Source organism: Phyllobates terribilis, unplaced genomic scaffold (assembly GCF_046119375.1).
Source record: "Phyllobates terribilis strain yellow unplaced genomic scaffold, ASM4611937v1 Scaffold_5__5_contigs__length_657084704, whole genome shotgun sequence".
In the NCBI taxonomy this organism is placed as follows: Eukaryota; Metazoa; Chordata; class Amphibia; order Anura; family Dendrobatidae; genus Phyllobates; species Phyllobates terribilis.
Genome location: NW_027362765.1, coordinates 653521856 through 653538252, shown reverse-complemented (window position 1 = coordinate 653538252; position 16397 = coordinate 653521856). Strand labels below are relative to the sequence as shown.

Sequence of the window (16397 nt, the reverse complement as noted above, 5' to 3'; positions counted from 1 at the left end):
TTCTTAACGGGAGTCCAGGAGCTCATCTCCACAAATGGACTTTTCAGGATCCTTGGGTGGCTCCGTAGTTTGAAACCAATTCTGGTTATCGCTTCTCGGCCTTTTGGCTAAGATCAAGTGTAGTATCTGTTCTTATCAGTTTAATATCTGATACGTCCCCTATCTGGGGACCATATATTAAATGGATTTTTAGAACAGGGAGATGGAAAAAGAGCTTGCTCTGTCCACTCCACGCATTGACCTGGTATTGCAGTATCTCCAGGACCGGTGCACCCCTTCTTTAATGCAGTTTCTAAAATCAGAAAGAATTGAATTCAATGTTTTTTGTTCATTTTGCTTGTTTGTCGGATTTTGGGATGGACTCTTTGGCTTTGTTTTTCTTCTCCTCATTGGATTTTTCATGTTCAAAGTTGCAGAAGCCAGATTACAAGCTCATTTTGGTTCAACTTCAGCAACTGTGCATTGCATTGCCATGTAATGTGATGCAATGCTATCTTTCTAGCTCTCCCTTTTTACTTCCTTTTGGATAAACAGACATATTAGGCAAGCATTTTGGAGCTTTCACCTAAATAACTACAGGTGGTGAGATAAGCTGCACAATATAACTGACCTTTCAGTATATTGTTGCACACACACCATCTATTTAGCAAATGCCCTTGTTATCAACAGCAGCCTTTTAAACACACCTGAGCTAACAGGTATGTGCGCTGGTTACTCTGCTGCGCTTAAAATTTCTTTTTTGGTTTGCTACAATGCCTTTTCTGAAACGTTGTCTCCTTCTGCTGGAACACTGACTTCTTTCATTTAATGCCTGCAGACTATAAAAGAGAACCCAACCCAAAAAGTTTGGTTGATTAGTCTGTGGCATTCTGTTAAACTGTTGCTTATGGCGGTCTCTGTGAGCTTCTCAGCGACATTCAGCCAGCCAGGTATCCTGCCTGCAGTAGATGGAATGTGGCAATGGAACGCTGGCTGCGCGTGTCATAATAGGCTCTGAGCCTTTATATACCTGTGCACAGCAGCAGCCACCTTCAGTCTGCTGCTGGACAGCCAGCAGCAGCAGGAGAGGTGTGTAATCAGGAGCCCTCCTGCTAAGGGTAGACAGCTGCTCGTTCCACCCCACCCCCCGCCTTAATTGGTTCTCCTCCCTTCCAACGGTGTTGAGGCGGGTGGGAACAGCAGGGGGTGAAGGTGCTGTGTTTAAAGAGGTGGAGTTATGCAGATCTAAAATGCGTGGATTGCAGCAGCAGCAAGCCGAAAAGTGCAGGCATGTAAGGGATCTAGAGGTTGACAACATGTCTTCTTAACGGGAGTCCAGGAGCTCATCTCCACAAATGGACTTTTCAGGATCCTTGGGTGGCTCCGTAGTTTGAAACCAATTCTGGTTATCGCTTCTCGGCCTTTTGGCTAAGATCAAGTGTAGTATCTGTTCTTATCAGTTTAATATCTGATACGTCCCCTATCTGGGGACCATATATTAAATGGATTTTTAGAACAGGGAGATGGAAAAAGAGCTTGCTCTGTCCACTCCACGCATTGACCTGGTATTGCAGTATCTCCAGGACCGGTGCACCCCTTCTTTAATGCAGTTTCTAAAATCAGAAAGAATTGAATTCAATGTTTTTTGTTCATTTTGCTTGTTTGTCGGATTTTGGGATGGACTCTTTGGCTTTGCTTTTCTTCTCCTCATTGGATTTTTCATGTTCAAAGTTGCAGAAGCCAGATTACAAGCTCATTTTGGTTCAACTTCAGCAACTGTGCATTGCATTGCCATGTAATGTGATGCAATGCTATCTTTCTAGCTCTCCCTTTTTACTTCCTTTTGGATAAACAGACATATTAGGCAAGCATTTTGGAGCTTTCACCTAAATAACTACAGGTGGTGAGATAAGCTGCACAATATAATTGACCTTTCAGTATATTGTTGCACACACACCATCTATTTAGCAAATGCCCTTGTTATCAACAGCAGCCTTTTAAACTCACCTGAGCTAACAGGTATGTGCGCTGGTTACTCTGCTGCGCTTAAAATTTCTTTTTTGGTTTGCTACAATGCCTTTTCTGAAACGTTGTCTCCTTCTGCTGGAACACTGACTTCTTTCATTTAATGCCTGCAGACTATAAAAGAGAACCCAACCCAAAAAGTTTGGTTGATTAGTCTGTGGCATTCTGTTAAACTGTTGCTTATGGCGGTCTCTGTGAGCTTCTCAGCGACATTCAGCCAGCCAGGTATCCTGCCTGCAGTAGATGGAATGTGGCAAAGGAACGCTGGCTGCGCGTGTCATAATAGGCTCTGAGCCTTTATATACCTGTGCACAGCAGCAGCCACCTTCAGTCTGCTGCTGGACAGCCAGCAGCAGCAGCAGCAGGAGAGGTATGTAATCAGGAGCCCTCCTGCTAAGGGTAGACAGCTGCTCGTTCCACCCCACCCCCCGCCTTAATTGGTTCTCCTCCCTTCCAACGGTGTTGAGGCGGGTGGGAACAGCAGGGGGTGAAGGTGCTGTGTTTAAAGAGGTGGAGTTATGCAGATCTAAAACGCGTGGATTGCAGCAGCAGCAAGCCGAAAAGTGCAGGCATGTAAGGGATCTAGAGGTTGACAACATGTCTTCTTAACGGGAGTCCAGGAGCTCATCTCCACAAATGGACTTTTCAGGATCCTTGGGTGGCTCCGTAGTTTGAAACCAATTCTGGTTATCGCTTCTCGGCCTTTTGGCTAAGATCAAGTGTAGTATCTGTTCTTATCAGTTTAATATCTGATACGTCCCCTATCTGGGGACCATATATTAAATGGATTTTTAGAACAGGGAGATGGAAAAAGAGCTTGCTCTGTCCACTCCACGCATTGACCTGGTATTGCAGTATCTCCAGGACCGGTGCACCCCTTCTTTAATGCAGTTTCTAAAATCAGAAAGAATTGAATTCAATGTTTTTTGTTCATTTTGCTTGTTTGTCGGATTTTGGGATGGACTCTTTGGCTTTGTTTTTCTTCTCCTCATTGGATTTTTCATGTTCAAAGTTGCAGAAGCCAGATTACAAGCTCATTTTGGTTCAACTTCAGCAACTGTGCATTGCATTGCCATGTAATGTGATGCAATGCTATCTTTCTAGCTCTCCCTTTTTACTTCCTTTTGGATAAACAGACATATTAGGCAAGCATTTTGGAGCTTTCACCTAAATAACTACAGGTGGTGAGATAAGCTGCACAATATAATTGACCTTTCAGTATATTGTTGCACACACACCATCTATTTAGCAAATGCCCTTGTTATCAACAGCAGCCTTTTAAACACACCTGAGCTAACAGGTATGTGCGCTGGTTACTCTGCTGCGCTTAAAATTTCTTTTTTGGTTTGCTACAATGCCTTTTCTGAAACGTTGTCTCCTTCTGCTGGAACACTGACTTCTTTCATTTAATGCCTGCAGACTATAAAAGAGAACCCAACCCAAAAAGTTTGGTTGATTAGTCTGTGGCATTCTGTTAAACTGTTGCTTATGGCGGTCTCTGTGAGCTTCTCAGCGACATTCAGCCAGCCAGGTATCCTGCCTGCAGTAGATGGAATGTGGCAATGGAACGCTGGCTGCGCGTGTCATAATAGGCTCTGAGCCTTTATATACCTGTGCACAGCAGCAGCCACCTTCAGTCTGCTGCTGGACAGCCAGCAGCAGCAGGAGAGGTATGTAATCAGGAGCCCTCCTGCTAAGGGTAGACAGCTGCTCGTTCCACCCCACCCCCCGCCTTAATTGGTTCTCCTCCCTTCCAACGGTGTTGAGGCGGGTGGGAACAGCAGGGGGTGAAGGTGCTGTGTTTAAAGAGGTGGAGTTATGCAGATCTAAAACGCGTGGATTGCAGCAGCAGCAAGCCGAAAAGTGCAGGCATGTAAGGGATCTAGAGGTTGACAACATGTCTTCTTAACGGGAGTCCAGGAGCTCATCTCCACAAATGGACTTTTCAGGATCCTTGGGTGGCTCCGTAGTTTGAAACCAATTCTGGTTATCGCTTCTCGGCCTTTTGGCTAAGATCAAGTGTAGTATCTGTTCTTATCAGTTTAATATCTGATACGTCCCCTATCTGGGGACCATATATTAAATGGATTTTTAGAACAGGGAGATGGAAAAAGAGCTTGCTCTGTCCACTCCACGCATTGACCTGGTATTGCAGTATCTCCAGGACCGGTGCACCCCTTCTTTAATGCAGTTTCTAAAATCAGAAAGAATTGAATTCAATGTTTTTTGTTCATTTTGCTTGTTTGTCGGATTTTGGGATGGACTCTTTGGCTTTGCTTTTCTTCTCCTCATTGGATTTTTCATGTTCAAAGTTGCAGAAGCCAGATTACAAGCTCATTTTGGTTCAACTTCAGCAACTGTGCATTGCATTGCCATGTAATGTGATGCAATGTTATCTTTCTAGCTCTCCCTTTTTACTTCCTTTTGGACAAACAGACATATTAGGCAAGCATTTTGGAGCTTTCACCTAAATAACTACAGGTGGTGAGATAAGCTGCACAATATAATTGACCTTTCAGTATATTGTTGCACACACACCATCTATTTAGCAAATGCCCTTGTTATCAACAGCAGCCTTTTAAACTCACCTGAGCTAACAGGTATGTGCGCTGGTTACTCTGCTGCGCTTAAAATTTCTTTTTTGGTTTGCTACAATGCCTTTTCTGAAACGTTGTCTCCTTCTGCTGGAACACTGACTTCTTTCATTTAATGCCTGCAGACTATAAAAGAGAACCCAACCCAAAAAGTTTGGTTGATTAGTCTGTGGCATTCTGTTAAACTGTTGCTTATGGCGGTCTCTGTGAGCTTCTCAGCGACATTCAGCCAGCCAGGTATCCTGCCTGCAGTAGATGGAATGTGGCAATGGAACGCTGGCTGCGCGTGTCATAATAGGCTCTGAGCCTTTATATACCTGTGCACAGCAGCAGCCACCTTCAGTCTGCTGCTGGACAGCCAGCAGCAGCAGCAGCAGGAGAGGTATGTAATCAGGAGCCCTCCTGCTAAGGGTAGACAGCTGCTCGTTCCACCCCACCCCCCGCCTTAATTGGTTCTCCTCCCTTCCAACGGTGTTGAGGCGGGTGGGAACAGCAGGGGGTGAAGGTGCTGTGTTTAAAGAGGTGGAGTTATGCAGATCTAAAACGCGTGGATTGCAGCAGCAGCAAGCCGAAAAGTGCAGGCATGTAAGGGATCTAGAGGTTGACACCATGTCTTCTTAACGGGAGTCCAGGAGCTCATCTCCACAAATGGACTTTTCAGGATCCTTGGGTGGCTCCGTAGTTTGAAACCAATTCTGGTTATCGCTTCTCGGCCTTTTGGCTAAGATCAAGTGTAGTATCTGTTCTTATCAGTTTAATATCTGATACGTCCCCTATCTGGGGACCATATATTAAATGGATTTTTAGAACAGGGAGATGGAAAAAGAGCTTGCTCTGTCCACTCCACGCATTGACCTGGTATTGCAGTATCTCCAGGACCGGTGCACCCCTTCTTTAATGCAGTTTCTAAAATCAGAAAGAATTGAATTCAATGTTTTTTGTTCATTTTGCTTGTTTGTCGGATTTTGGGATGGACTCTTTGGCTTTGCTTTTCTTCTCCTCATTGGATTTTTCATGTTCAAAGTTGCAGAAGCCAGATTACAAGCTCATTTTGGTTCAACTTCAGCAACTGTGCATTGCATTGCCATGTAATGTGATGCAATGCTATCTTTCTAGCTCTCCCTTTTTACTTCCTTTTGGATAAACAGACATATTAGGCAAGCATTTTGGAGCTTTCACCTAAATAACTACAGGTGGTGAGATAAGCTGCACAATATAATTGACCTTTCAGTATATTGTTGCACACACACCATCTATTTAGCAAATGCCCTTGTTATCAACAGCAGCCTTTTAAACTCACCTGAGCTAACAGGTATGTGCGCTGGTTACTCTGCTGCGCTTAAAATTTCTTTTTTGGTTTGCTACAATGCCTTTTCTGAAACGTTGTCTCCTTCTGCTGGAACACTGACTTCTTTCATTTAATGCCTGCAGACTATAAAAGAGAACCCAACCCAAAAAGTTTGGTTGATTAGTCTGTGGCATTCTGTTAAACTGTTGCTTATGGCGGTCTCTGTGAGCTTCTCAGCGACATTCAGCCAGCCAGGTATCCTGCCTGCAGTAGATGGAATGTGGCAATGGAACGCTGGCTGCGCGTGTCATAATAGGCTCTGAGCCTTTATATACCTGTGCACAGCAGCAGCCACCTTCAGTCTGCTGCTGGTCAGCCAGCAGCAGCAGCAGCAGGAGAGGTATGTAATCAGGAGCCCTCCTGCTAAGGGTAGACAGCTGCTCGTTCCACCCCACTCCCCGCCTTAATTGGTTCTCCTCCCTTCCAACGGTGTTGAGGCGGGTGGGAACAGCAGGGGGTGAAGGTGCTGTGTTTAAAGAGGTGGAGTTATGCAGATCTAAAACGCGTGGATTGCAGCAGCAGCAAGCCGAAAAGTGCAGGCATGTAAGGGATCTAGAGGTTGACAACATGTCTTCTTAACGGGAGTCCAGGAGCTCATCTCCACAAATGGACTTTTCAGGATCCTTGGGTGGCTCCGTAGTTTGAAACCAATTCTGGTTATCGCTTCTCGGCCTTTTGGCTCAGACCTAGTGTTTGGACAAGAGGTTCCTTGTGTACTAGCCCTCGGCCTTCCAGCATCGCCACTTCGGTGGCTTAAGCTGGATGCTGCTATAGGGGGAGAGTGAGGAGGAAACGAGAAGGCGATTCCTGAAGCGACCATGGGTGTCAAGCTTCGCTTTGCTGGGACCGGGGATCCCCGGGTCAAGAATGCTTTCCGTATCGAGGTCTCTGAGGAGAAGAAGGACCATTTCTCGTTGTCATACCTGGTCAACGCCATTTTCTATGAATTCCTGAAGATCCAGAAGTCGGAGATCATCTGTTTGCAGGAGTTCAGAAGGGAGCATAGGTACGTCTTGGTGCTTTCTTCTATGGCGGCTTGCCAAAACCTTTTCAAAACTCTTCAAGTCCTTTCAGAGCACCCTCAGCTGGATGGACTTATCTTCACTGTACTCTACTCTAAGGGGGATATCCCGGTGGTAGTATTCATGCACAACCCCTTTATCTCCCGGGATGATATCACTGCATTCCTGAGAAGACACTGCATTTTTGTGCAATTCTCCCATAAAATCTTAAATGGAGAAGGGCTGTGGACTGGGAAGTATAAATACTTTGTGAGGTTTGGGATAGACCCTCATGGTCCTGGAGGTATTCACTATCCTCCCCTGAACTTTACAATTGGAAGAGACTCTGGATATCTGTTTTTTCCCGAGGCGCCATTGTTCTGCAGGAGATGCAACATGTTCGGGCATATCCAGGATTTCTGCAAACAATTGCCAAACTGTAGAAAGTGCAACAAGTACGGTCATCTGGCGAAGGATTGTTCCAACCCGGTGGTATGTGATGCCTGCGGGGAGGAAGGACATGTGATTCGGGATTGTAAGGCTAAAGTCAAGCCTAGGTCCTTCTCCGAAGTGACCAAAGGTAAGCCTACTGTCCCTGCTGTTACCCCACAGGTGACTACTGCAGAGATCAATGAGGAGACGGAGCCCCCTGAGGTTGAAGATCTGGTGGGTGAGGCCCAGACCCTGTTGGACCCTCCAGCCCCTGCTGGGCCAAGTATGGAGATCTCCGAGTTGGATGTGGACCTCCCTCATCAGTCCGAAATATGTGGTGAGGGTGACATGGATGTGTCTCTTGCTCGAACCCCTGCATTGTCCTGGGGTGCTACAGACGAAGAGGTGGCCAGGGATGGTGGCCAAGGAGACTTTACTTCTGGGAGGTCTTTTGATGATGATGATACTCCTGAACTGGCCAATAAAAAACCCAGACGAGAGTACTCACCTGCCAGCGGAGGGTGCGACAGTCCTGCAAGTGACCGCATTTACCCACAGGATGTCTTCTCCCCTGATGCTCCTTACCTTGGCATCCCTGAGAGCATCAACACCTTTGGGGTGCTTTCCCAGTCTGATGATAATGGATGAGTATGGTGTGATCAACATTGAGTCATGTATTTCTTTTCTTTAATTAATGTCTTGCCAATCTGGTTGGGATGTAGTGTCCCTAAATGTAAGGCAGATCAGATCTAAAATCAGAAGAACAACTGTTCTGGACTACCTGAAACATTTAGGTGCTGATGTTTTTTGCCTTCAGGAGTGTGGGATTCAGGATGCTCCTTGTGACAAAGACTGGCCTTACGGACAGCATATCTGGTCAGGGTCTAATCATAATAAAAATGATGGGGTGGGGATATTAGTGGGGAATAAAGAAATCTCTATTGATAGTTATATTGTGGTGGAGGTGGGCCGATGTTTAATTGCATTTTTGAGTTATAGAGGGTGGCGGGTCAGAATTATTAATTTATATTGCCCTACAGGGAAGGAAGAGCGGCTTGCTCTTCTTGAAAAATTAAGTTTTTTTCTTCCAGGGAAATCTCCCACTATTTTTGTTGGGGACGTTAATTGTGTCACAGAAGGAAAGTGTGACATAACAGGAAAGAAATTGTCCCATTTAATTTGTGATTTTTCCTTTTTAGATGCAGCAGTTGTTGTTCTTGGCATGCCACCACCGCCGACATACCATGCTGACCGTGGTGAGATTCATTCCAGAATTGATTTAATGTTATTTTCTAAAAATATGGTATGTTTGGATTTTTCTCAACAAAAGGTACCTTTTTCGGACCATGAATGTTTGAGAGGCGTGTTTTGTGCAAATGGTGACCAAGTGTATGGCGGTGGGGTATGGAAGTTGAATGCAAGGCTGTTAGAGGATGATGAGGTGATGAATGAGTTTAATGTAAAGTATGAAAGATGGAGAATGCGTAAGAAGGATTTTGTGTGTGTTCTTGACTGGTGGGACTGGGTGAAAGTGCAATTTAAAACTTTCTTCAAAAAGTGGGGCTATAGAAAAGCTGCCAGATATAGGAATAGGTTTAATGACCTTAATAGACGGATTGACTGGTTGAGAAAGTGTGTTGCAAGTGGTTTGGAGATGTCTGATCAACTTACTGAGGCTAAGAATGAATTGAAGCATGTGTTGGATGAGAAAGGAAAGGAAATTATATATCGTACTAAAATTGAGCACCTGGAGAAAAATGAGAAGTGTACGAGGTTCTTTTTTAAAAAAATGAATGGTAGGAAGACTGATATGAATGAAGTTGTGAATGAAAGTGGAACCAACTGTATGGGTGAGGATGTGCTGAAAGAAGTGAATAGGTTTTATAGCAAGTTGTATGATGAGAAATGGATTGACTCTGGGCTTGTGTCATATGTTCTGAATGGTGTGGAGAAAAAACTTGATTCTGAGGAGCGTGATCTGTTGTGTGAGGATGTAGTTCTGGATGAAGTGAAGAATGTGGTGTGGAGTGCTAAAAAGAGTAAGACTCCTGGGAAAGATGGTATACCTGTAGAGTTGTATGTGAAAGCATGGGAAGTTTTGGGAACAGATTTGACTGAGGTATGTAAGTATATGTGGGTGAATGGTAGGTTGTGTGAATCAATGAAAGAAGGAGTGGTTGTGCTTGTGTATAAAAAGGGTGAGAGGAAACGTTTGGAAAACTGGAGACCAATAACACTGCTGAATTCGGATTATAAGGTCTACAGTAAGTTACTGGCAAATCGTATGCGTGAAGTGATTGGTAGTGTTGTGGAGGAGGACCAAGTATGTGCAGTGCCTGGAAGAAGTATGAGTGATAACTTGTTATTGTTGAGAGATATGATTGGGGATTGCAAGGATAGAAAGCAGAAATGTATGACTTTAGCTATTGATTTTGAGAAGGCGTTTGACAGGGTTTCGCATGTGTTTTTGTTTAAAGTACTGGAAAGAATGGGGTTTCCTAGAGAATTTGTGAATTGTGTAAAATCATTGTATGATTGTGTGTCAAGTGAGTTCTTGGTTAATGGGTGGCTGTGTGACAAAGTGAAGATTAGGTCAGGAGTAAGGCAGGGGTGTCCTATGTCCCCCGTCTTATTTGTATGTGTAATAGAACCATTGTTATGTTTGATTAGACGGGATAAAATGATGAGAGGTTTGTTGGTGCCTGGTAGTGGTGGTAAGCATGTGAAAGTGTTAGGTTATATGGATGATGTTGTGGTTGTGAGTGAAAGTATGGCTTCTTTGAGTAGAATTAAATTGCTTTTGGATTTTTTTGTTGGTGCGTCTGGTTTTAGGGTAAATTGGAATAAATGTAGTTTTAAATGTTTTGGAGATAGTAGTATTCGTATGGATGGTGTAAAGTGTGAAGTGGGTGCAATCAAGATTTTGGGCGTATTATTTAATGATGACTTAAAAGGGAATGAAAGTTGGGAAGAGTGTGGTATGCGGGTTGAACGTAAATTGAATTTTTGGCGAATGAGAGAATTGACTCTGCGTGGTAAGGTATTAATTATCAAAGCAGTGATTCTCCCTATCCTGCTTTATGTGGCGACTGTTTTTCCTTCTCCTTACAGGAAAATTAAGAGAATAGAGAAGTTGGTATTCACATTCCTGTGGTGTAGTAAGATGGAGAAGTTGAAGCGGGAGAGCCTTTTTAAGGCTTGTCAGCATGGTGGGCTGGCCTTTCCCAATATTGAAGTTTTTTTAGGTCTTAATTATATTAAGACTGTGGTTACTTTGCTGGGTAAAGGCAATAAAGGTGCTTTTATGGCTAATTATTCTGCTGGATGGATGTTGTATGGGTTATGCTGGAGGAAGAGAGATGCGAGTGTGCCTGTGGCCTTTAAGTGTCCTGTTTGGTATGAGGTGATTGAGAAATTTGTGAGAAAGCATGATTTGTTGAGTGTGGGAATGAATGATTTTAGAATGACCAAGAATGTGGTGAAAAGAATGAGTGCAAATGAGGTAGAGTGTAATATTGTTGGGTTGAGAGGGAATGAGGTTTCAGATGCATGGAAGAAGTTAGATACGTTTGGGATGTCAAACAAACAGAAGGATGTGGTGTGGATGACTTTACATAATATTTTACCTGTGAGAGAAGTGCAGAAGAAAAGAGAGTTGATAAGAACAGATGTGTGTCCGAGAGTGGGATGTGGTGGTTGTGAGACTGTGAGGCATGTTATGTGGGATTGTGAGTACGCGTACAGTGTGTGGAAGTGTGTAGGTGGATTGTGTAAGGGTTTAGCAGGCGTGAATTTTGTGGATTGGCGTGTGTCGATGTTTGGAATTGGTGCGTGTAGTCGGTCTAAAGATAGAATTTTATGGTTGATAATGGCTTGTGTGATGGAGAGTTTGTGGGATGCAAGGAACCTTGGACTTTTCAAGAGGAAATCTTTATCAGTGAATGAATGTGTTAGACTTATTCTTTCAAGACTATACCTGATATATAAGTTGGACAGCAGAGGCGGTGGTGGCACAGATGCCGAAGGGATTTGGAAATTTAAAAAGTGGCATTACCTTATCAAATACCAGTGATTTTTTTTCTTTGTGATTCCTTGAAGTTTCTGCATTTGTGTTACGTAAAGGATGTTCCCTTGTGATTATATTTCGTCTTATACTACTGCTAAATAAATAGAACCATGATGATGAGAAGTTTTAAGTAGCAAATTTTGGAGAAATTCATACTGTTTGCTAAAAAACTAAACTGAATGGTTTAAAAAAAAAAAAAAAAAAAAAAAAAAAAAAAAAAAAAAAAAAATCTGTTCTTATCAGTTTAATATCTGATACGTCCCCTATCTGGGGACCATATATTAAATGGATTTTTAGAACAGGGAGATGGAAAAAGAGCTTGCTCTGTCCACTCCACGCATTGACCTGGTATTGCAGTATCTCCAGGACCGGTGCACCCCTTCTTTAATGCAGTTTCTAAAATCAGAAAGAATTGAATTCAATGTTTTTTGTTCATTTTGCTTGTTTGTCGGATTTTGGGATGGACTCTTTGGCTTTGCTTTTCTTCTCCTCATTGGATTTTTCATGTTCAAAGTTGCAGAAGCCAGATTACAAGCTCATTTTGGTTCAACTTCAGCAACTGTGCATTGCATTGCCATGTAATGTGATGCAATGCTATCTTTCTAGCTCTCCCTTTTTACTTCCTTTTGGATAAACAGACATATTAGGCAAGCATTTTGGAGCTTTCACCTAAATAACTACAGGTGGTGAGATAAGCTGCACAATATAATTGACCTTTCAGTATATTGTTGCACACACACCATCTATTTAGCAAATGCCCTTGTTATCAACAGCAGCCTTTTAAACTCACCTGAGCTAACAGGTATGTGCGCTGGTTACTCTGCTGCGCTTAAAATTTCTTTTTTGGTTTGCTACAATGCCTTTTCTGAAACGTTGTCTCCTTCTGCTGGAACACTGACTTCTTTCATTTAATGCCTGCAGACTATAAAAGAGAACCCAACCCAAAAAGTTTGGTTGATTAGTCTGTGGCATTCTGTTAAACTGTTGCTTATGGCGGTCTCTGTGAGCTTCTCAGCGACATTCAGCCAGCCAGGTATCCTGCCTGCAGTAGATGGAATGTGGCAATGGAACGCTGGCTGCGCGTGTCATAATAGGCTCTGAGCCTTTATATACCTGTGCACAGCAGCAGCCACCTTCAGTCTGCTGCTGGACAGCCAGCAGCAGCAGCAGCAGGAGAGGTATGTAATCAGTAGCCCACCTGCTAAGGGTAGACAGCTGCTCGTTCCACCCCACCCCCCGCCTTAATTGGTTCTCCTCCCTTCCAATGGTGTTGAGGCGGGTGGGAACAGCAGGGGGTGAAGGTGCTGTGTTTAAAGAGGTGGAGTTATGCAGATCTAAAACGCGTGGATTGCAGCAGCAGCAAGCCGAAAAGTGCAGGCATGTAAGGGATCTAGAGGTTGACAACATGTCTTCTTAACGGGAGTCCAGGAGCTCATCTCCACAAATGGACTTTTCAGGATCCTTGGGTGGCTCCGTAGTTTGAAACCAATTCTGGTTATCGCTTCTCGGCCTTTTGGCTAAGATCAAGTGTAGTGGCTCCACGGGCAGGTCCATGTCTCGCTTCTTCCTGCTTCCTCTTTGGAGGCGACTCGGCTGGGACAAGTGGGACAGCTCCTTCCCCTACAACTGGACGATGCCATGGTTCTACGGAGACGTCGTTCGATTTCTGGGGGAACATCAACTGGAGGGACTCAAGCCCGACTTGTGGAAGCCCAAAACTATCCACAAGCTCATCAGAGCCAAGGATGACGTGGAGAACATCACAGGACTTCACCAGGACACGCTGGAGACTGTGTGGACAAATGTGTCGTCTGACAGGCTGACCAACGGGCACAAGGACTTGTCGTGGATGGCGATTCAGGGCGGACTGCCCGTCCGGTCATTCTTGCATGCCCGGAACCTGTGCAAGACCCGGTACTGCCCAAGGTGCCCCTTCGTGGAGGAAACATCTTTGCACACTTTTTGGGACTGCGGATTTGCACAGCGCCTGTTGACTGCCCTTGAGGAGGACCTGAGGAACTCTGTCCCCAGGGCGAGCCTATCGCACCATTCTGTGCTTTACGGACTCTTCCCTGGGGTTCATACCGTCGGAGCCATCCAGGAGGCTTGGCGCCTTATGAACTGCTTCAAGGATGCCGTTTGGGTCGCCAGGAACCGGCTCATCTTGAGGAGGGAGAGGATGTCCATCCAGGACTGCCGCAGGCTGATCCACAGCCTGCTCAGAGACTATTCCATCGTGGACGGTCCAGAGGACGAGGATGAGGACTAAACCCCTCCTCCCCCTCTCCCCTTATGTGTCTTGTCTTTCAATAAAGCTTCGGGCCTGTGATTTTCCCCTCCCCATTCCCTTTTTCCCAATCCCCATCCCTTATCACGGTTCGTTGTACTGTATTGATTGACATGCTTTTTCTTTCAGATTGAGTGTTTTGTGTAGCATAGGGGTGTGATGTGTCTAGTTAGTGCGTCGTATCCTCATGCTATGTAAATATGATGTAGAATTCTGTGTGTACTGGGCTGCGGCACTGTACACTGTCTGTTAACTTATTTTTTGTGCTAATAAAAGATATATTCAACCAAAAAAAAATCTGTTCTTATCAGTTTAATATCTGATACGTCCCCTATCTGGGGACCATATATTAAATGGATTTTTAGAACAGGGAGATGGAAAAAGAGCTTGCTCTGTCCACTCCACGCATTGACCTGGTATTGCAGTATCTCCAGGACCGGTGCACCCCTTCTTTAATGCAGTTTCTAAAATCAGAAAGAATTGAATTCAATGTTTTTTGTTCATTTTGCTTGTTTGTCGGATTTTGGGATGGACTCTTTGGCTTTGCTTTTCTTCTCCTCATTGGATTTTTCATGTTCAAAGTTGCAGAAGCCAGATTACAAGCTCATTTTGGTTCAACTTCAGCAACTGTGCATTGCATTGCCATGTAATGTGATGCAATGCTATCTTTCTAGCTCTCCCTTTTTACTTCCTTTTGGATAAACAGACATATTAGGCAAGCATTTTGGAGCTTTCACCTAAATAACTACAGGTGGTGAGATAAGCTGCACAATATAATTGACCTTTCAGTATATTGTTGCACACACACCATCTATTTAGCAAATGCCCTTGTTATCAACAGCAGCCTTTTAAACTCACCTGAGCTAACAGGTATGTGCGCTGGTTACTCTGCTGCGCTTAAAATTTCTTTTTTGGTTTGCTACAATGCCTTTTCTGAAACGTTGTCTCCTTCTGCTGGAACACTGACTTCTTTCATTTAATGCCTGCAGACTATAAAAGAGAACCCAACCCAAAAAGTTTGGTTGATTAGTCTGTGGCATTCTGTTAAACTGTTGCTTATGGCGGTCTCTGTGAGCTTCTCAGCGACATTCAGCCAGCCAGGTATCCTGCCTGCAGTAGATGGAATGTGGCAATGGAACGCTGGCTGCGCGTGTCATAATAGGCTCTGAGCCTTTATATACCTGTGCACAGCAGCAGCCACCTTCAGTCTGCTGCTGGACAGCCAGCAGCAGCAGCAGCAGGAGAGGTATGTAATCAGGAGCCCTCCTGCTAAGGGTAGACAGCTGCTCGTTCCACCCCACCCCCCGCCTTAATTGGTTCTCCTCCCTTCCAACGGTGTTGAGGCGGGTGGGAACAGCAGGGGGTGAAGGTGCTGTGTTTAAAGAGGTGGAGTTATGCAGATCTAAAACGCGTGGATTGCAGCAGCAGCAAGCCGAAAAGTGCAGGCATGTAAGGGATCTAGAGGTTGACAACATGTCTTCTTAACGGGAGTCCAGGAGCTCATCTCCACAAATGGACTTTTCAGGATCCTTGGGTGGCTCCGTAGTTTGAAACCAATTCTGGTTATCGCTTCTCGGCCTTTTGGCTAAGATCAAGTGTAGTATCTGTTCTTATCAGTTTAATATCTGATACGTCCCCTATCTGGGGACCATATATTAAATGGATTTTTAGAACAGGGAGATGGAAAAAGAGCTTGCTCTGTCCACTCCACGCATTGACCTGGTATTGCAGTATCTCCAGGACCGGTGCACCCCTTCTTTAATGCAGTTTCTAAAATCAGAAAGAATTGAATTCAATGTTTTTTGTTCATTTTGCTTGTTTGTCGGATTTTGGGATGGACTCTTTGGCTTTGCTTTTCTTCTCCTCATTGGATTTTTCATGTTCAAAGTTGCAGAAGCCAGATTACAAGCTCATTTTGGTTCAACTTCAGCATCTGTGCATTGCATTGCCATGTAATGTGATGCAATGCTATCTTTCTAGCTCTCCCTTTTTACTTCCTTTTGGATAAACAGACATATTAGGCAAGCATTTTGGAGCTTTCACCTAAATAACTACAGGTGGTGAGATAAGCTGCACAATATAATTGACCTTTCAGTATATTGTTGCACACACACCATCTATTTAGCAAATGCCCTTGTTATCAACAGCAGCCTTTTAAACTCACCTGAGCTAACAGGTATGTGCGCTGGTTACTCTGCTGCGCTTAAAATTTCTTTTTTGGTTTGCTACAATGCCTTTTCTGAAACGTTGTCTCCTTCTGCTGGAACACTGACTTCTTTCATTTAATGCCTGCAGACTATAAAAGAGAACCCAACCCAAAAAGTTTGGTTGATTAGTCTGTGGCATTCTGTTAAACTGTTGCTTATGGCGGTCTCTGTGAGCTTCTCAGCGACATTCAGCCAGCCAGGTATCCTGCCTGCAGTAGATGGAATGTGGCAATGGAACGCTGGCTGCGCGTGTCATAATAGGCTCTGAGCCTTTATATACCTGTGCACAGCAGCAGCCACCTTCAGTCTGCTGCTGGACAGCCAGCAGCAGCAGCAGCAGGAGAGGTATGTAATCAGGAGCCCTCCTGCTAAGGGTAGACAGCTGCTCGTTCCACCCCACCCCCCGCCTTAATTGGTTCTCCTCCCTTCCAACGGTGTTGAGGCGGGTGGGAACAGCA

General features: G+C 44.5%; 7 non-coding genes and 1 pseudogene across 7 annotated transcripts; all 8 read left to right on the top strand.

The window, feature by feature from the left end:
• Positions 1–87: 87 nt before the first annotated feature.
• LOC141275156 (U2 spliceosomal RNA) lies at positions 88–278 on the top strand. The gene has a single exon (XR_012323407.1). It is a non-coding gene; the product is annotated as a U2 spliceosomal RNA (small nuclear RNA).
• Positions 279–1387: 1109 nt separating this feature from the next.
• On the top strand, positions 1388–1578 carry LOC141275155 (U2 spliceosomal RNA). Its single transcript, XR_012323406.1, has one exon. It is a non-coding gene; the product is annotated as a U2 spliceosomal RNA (small nuclear RNA).
• Positions 1579–2693: 1115 nt separating this feature from the next.
• Positions 2694–2884, top strand: LOC141275154 (U2 spliceosomal RNA). Its single transcript, XR_012323405.1, has one exon. It is a non-coding gene; the product is annotated as a U2 spliceosomal RNA (small nuclear RNA).
• Positions 2885–3993: 1109 nt separating this feature from the next.
• Positions 3994–4184, top strand: LOC141275153 (U2 spliceosomal RNA). Its single transcript, XR_012323404.1, has one exon. It is a non-coding gene; the product is annotated as a U2 spliceosomal RNA (small nuclear RNA).
• A 1115-nt stretch (positions 4185–5299) lies between these two features.
• LOC141275152 (U2 spliceosomal RNA) lies at positions 5300–5490 on the top strand. Its single transcript, XR_012323403.1, has one exon. It is a non-coding gene; the product is annotated as a U2 spliceosomal RNA (small nuclear RNA).
• Positions 5491–11624: 6134 nt separating this feature from the next.
• Positions 11625–11827, top strand: LOC141150790 (U2 spliceosomal RNA; annotated as a pseudogene).
• A 2159-nt stretch (positions 11828–13986) lies between these two features.
• On the top strand, positions 13987–14182 carry LOC141150414 (U2 spliceosomal RNA). The gene has a single exon (XR_012246620.1). It is a non-coding gene; the product is annotated as a U2 spliceosomal RNA (small nuclear RNA).
• Positions 14183–15297: 1115 nt separating this feature from the next.
• LOC141275151 (U2 spliceosomal RNA) lies at positions 15298–15488 on the top strand. The gene has a single exon (XR_012323402.1). It is a non-coding gene; the product is annotated as a U2 spliceosomal RNA (small nuclear RNA).
• The last annotated feature ends 909 nt before the right edge of the window (positions 15489–16397 follow it).